We start from the raw sequence: 4,723 nt of genomic DNA, 5'->3' as shown, positions 1-4,723 counted from the left end.
TAAGCCCCTAATGTGGTACTTCTCAAATCTAAGGCTGCAGATTTATCATACATCTGTGGATAGTAGATACTGTAAGAATTATTTATATTTTATTAATTAATTTAAATACACATTCAGACTCTTTTTCTGCTTTCTTGATGGTGAGTTAAATGCATCTAATGGTTTGAGAGTAGGGCAGGAATGGCCATGATGGTCAATGTCAAGCAAGAGAGCTCATGAGTGAGAGCATGAATATGGAATCAGTGTCAACATGATATAGGCTAAAACTTCCTTTGAACACTTCATGGAAGCTAATGCTACTCTTCAGTTCTGTGGTTTATCGGTGAAGTTTATGAACTACATCGCAGACCGGAGTCTCTGTTAACAGTGACAAACAGACAGATCCATATAATATAAATGCTTGTCTCCTCTATGAAACTTCTTTTCCTCACTGGATAATTATAAACTGCATTATTATAAATTATGATGAATTGGTTGTGACTCTCATCTCGCTCTCATCACTGTCTCTCTGTCTTCTTCAGTTTTCAAGCATTAGTTCCTGCTGTTGACAGTGCAGTTGCTGTGGTTGCTCTTAATAAGTATTAGATATAAGTTATTCTGGCCATTCAAACTGAACAAGCAACATGAATATAGCACTCCATTTAGTATGACACCATTATAGACTGACCTTCTGTCAGCACCCCAACTGTGAGTGACTGCCAGCGTCCCCAATGAATGGTTGGGAATGACAAGCATTAACAAAGAAAATAAATTTATTCGATGCCCTATGACAAATCGGCAAAGGAGTGAGGGTGCACAAGAAACAAACTTGGTTTTGAGACGTTTGTTGGATACCAAAATACTAAACAACAAAGCAAATTTCAAGGTTAGGTAGAAGCAAACTGTCAGAAAGCTGCTTTGGTTAGACGTTGCACTGCATTAAAAATAGAGCCCTCAGTATACTTTTAAACTATGATAGTGGTACAATTCTATGAATGGCAAAGTTGGTCTGTTAGTGGTGTCAGTCCACCACTTTACTTTACATCCACCTCGTATGTGTAAAATATAACTTGGCAATAAAGCTCTTTTTGATTATGATTATGAATCTGACTTTGGTTCAGACTGAAATATCTCAACAACTATCCGATGGATTGTTATGACATTTGTTAAAGACATTTATGATCTCCAGAGGATTCATCCTTCCGACTTAAGTGATCCATTAAAGGAAGGGTAGCTAAGTTTGAGAAACCAGCCAGAAACTGCTGGATTTTGAAAGTATCCAACAGAGAAAGTCCCACCCCCTCCCTTCTGGGCTCCTTCCAAAGCCACGCCCCCAAAAAATGAACGCGTGTTCCCGACTCCGCAGGAGGACGAGGACAGTGTGACAAGTGGAGAGCAGCGGCTCACATCAGGGGTAAGAAAACATCTTGTTACGGGGTGTGGTGTGTGGACAGAGAGGACCCAAATGCAGCACTCAGAAGGAAGGAGGTTTATTGGAGGAAAAAGGGTGAGAGGGACTGGAGGGAGAGGAGGACGTCGGGGAAGTACAGGCACGGGGAACCAAGGAGACAGGGGGCCAGAGAGCAGGGGAACACAGGGGCCGAGGAAGCGTGGAGAGGCGGGGGAACAGGGAGGACGCCGTGAGGGAGGTCCAAAGAGGAGTGGGCCAGTGGATGAGCCCAGCCGAACGGAGGACGAGGGTGAGTGTACCTGGGTGGAGAACAGACAGAGGGACAAGGTTAGGGAAGACAGCAACAAGGTACAGGGTAAAGGTGAAAAAACAAGAAACATGAAAGCCTGAACGTGGGGATGGCACCGGGTATGGAGCAACGACGATCAAGCAAGGATGGTGTGGAGAACCGGGGTTGAAATACAGGCTGGGATGAGGTTGATGACTGGCAGGTGTGGCAGGCAGACGAGGTGGATGATGGGTTGCAGGTGCAGGTAGTTGGCTGGGCTCAGGAGCGGAGGGAGAGAGAGCACACGGGGGAGAAAACACAGAGAGGCGGGCAGAGAACAGGAAACCAATGGAAAAAGCAGAAAAACTGATAAAAAGTAGAAAAAACCAGGACACTCACCGTCAGCCGGGCTGCCACCACAACACATCTAACTTTATCATTATGAAAATAAACAACTAACCCGGCTGTTAGTACTCACTATCAATCTAGCATGTTCTTATTGGATAGGTTTAAAAAGACCAAGTTTTAATCAGTAACGAGTTGGCTAGCTAACTGTTCAGCTGTGGCAACATTGGGCAAAGCTAAAAACAGGCTGATACACATTTTCCCGTTTCCATCAGTTATACTATACGAACGTGTATTTCGTGTTAGACTCATAACATGTACGTTGTTTTGCATGTTAGAGCTTCCATGGTGACAACATTATTGTCTCTGATGAGGACTGCACCCCAGAGCCAAGCACAAACCGGGACAGGCCCAGGGTCGAGGCGAAGCAGAGGAGGGAGGGCTGCCGGGGTCCGAGGAAGGTAGAGAAGGTAGGTCCAAGCCAAGGAGCACATCTTGTAGGACCTGCGTCGAGCTTCACACTCCAACAACAGCATATGAACAGGTATATCTATACATATATATTTTAATATTAGTCTATTATCTCCCAGTGCACTTGACTCAAAGTTCCTCTGGGAAACCCCCTAAGCCCTTTGACTGTCAAAAATAAAGTGCTTTATAAATGTAATCCATCACAATTTTTATTACTTTATCATTTACTGATTACAACAACTACAGCTCTACTTCAGCCATCGGCTCATCGGTGTCATGTACATTGACCTGGTGTGTAATGTGGACACAGAACTCCTGTTAGAGAACAACAAACCCCTGTTCAATAAAAATATCTGATGTTGATGAATGTTCTTTCCAATTACACAGATCTTTCCCATTTGGAGTTCAAACAACTATATATTCCTTTACAGACCAGAATCTGAGGACTGTGGACAACATACAGACTACAGTGTTTCCATGCACCACACAAGGCCGACCTTCCAGACCCAGGACAGAGTCACATACAGTCAGGCAGCATACAGACAGTTTGTAGTGTGGCAGTGTGGAGCACTTGGTCACAGAGTCGTGATACTAAGTTGCAACTGTTATCCTGATCCACCAGGACAATACAGAGGTTTAATCCTAGCAGGGTGTAAGATGTAATGTCACCAACTGCTACACAAATAATTCCCTCCACTATGTGAATGAATACCTGTACATTGTTTTCTTTTTATTCCCAGGAGGGTAGAGAAAATGCAAAGATATTTTGTTCTGGATAATATTTTCATTCTTTTTTAAATAAAACATTGAAAATGATAAATGCCTTTTCTTTACACTTGCAGCATAAACAATCAAGCAACTACATTTATGTCTTATGTCTGAAATAATGACATCTAAATGTGGTATAACACTTGTTTATTGTTATTATATACTACTAAAACTACAACCTATATCACAAATAGATCATTTTTAAAACATCAATAAAAATAAGTATATACAGGAAGAGACAAGGTGTGTCCAGATGTATCTCGACTGATTATGAAGACAGTTCAGACTTTACTCGTAGCATGGTATCGCTGCTGTGGAGATGATTAAATATATCACAGTCACCTCTCTGACATGATTACCACATTTCAAAACCAACCATATTATTTTTTGTTTTATATTTTGCTGTATCTAGAAACACAGTTGGGGCAGGGACATCTGACAGAACCCCATGTTGACAGGGATCATCAGGTCTCCTGGTTCTGCTTCTGGGCATCTCCTCAGTACTAGACAACCGTCGAAGGAGGAGGAGGAGGATGGCACTCTGGAGGTCTGTGATGTAACTGTAGTCCTTCTCCCACTTCAATTAGTACAAGCTCCACTTCCTGGACTTTTTGTTGTACACCTTGCTGTACCTGATAATACAGAAAGGAGGATCAGCTTAGTAAAAAGTTTCTAACACCTGACATTCTTCTCTTATAGAGTAATTAGTAAACTATTTCCACATAAAACGCAATCAATAAATCAGCACCATCTATCTGTATTCCTGATACTTTTAATATTTTTTGACTCATCACTTATAAATGTATTGAGTAAAATGCACAAGAGTACTCATAATGCAACATACTGAATTGTGTCATCAGCTTTTCTCCTGGCTGGTCTGTGGACACGGTGGTTGTAATCCAGGCCAACCAGCATGGTCCGATCAGTGTACTGGTGAGAAGCACAGGGTGTTGGAAGACTGCAGGTGACCTGAGGGCGCAGTAGAAATAAAACATACAGGATTTTTTACTTCTGGTAAAATAAGTAATGGCATAACCCCAGTTACAGTAAAAGGTTTTCACACAGTAGGTTTATCTACGAACAATGTGAAACTATATTAGAGGTAGCTTATATACCAGAAACACAGATACTTGGGGACCTTTAGCCATCATTGTTTATGTACATTTACGTTGAAATGTCTTTCTCATAACTACAAACACACAGCTACAGAATTTGTAAAAGAGTAACATCCAGTCAAACATCAACTGCAGACACAAGATAATTACACAAACAGATTAGATACAAGGTGTAAAGACAGGTGTAAACATTGTATAATAAACCTAGATGGTGACTAACTAAACCGGCGCTGTCTACACCTACATTGTCTTAACTAATATTAGCTTACCAGCTCACCTACAGCTAGATATAATTCATCGTCTCTACTCTGGCTCCTACACCAGCCTGCACTCGTAGCAACAGTTAGCTGTATGCTAAGTAGGTAG

This window comes from Micropterus dolomieu, linkage group LG19 (assembly GCF_021292245.1).
Source record: "Micropterus dolomieu isolate WLL.071019.BEF.003 ecotype Adirondacks linkage group LG19, ASM2129224v1, whole genome shotgun sequence".
Lineage (NCBI taxonomy): Eukaryota > Metazoa > Chordata > Actinopteri > Centrarchiformes > Centrarchidae > Micropterus > Micropterus dolomieu.
This window is presented reverse-complemented; position numbering follows the sequence as displayed.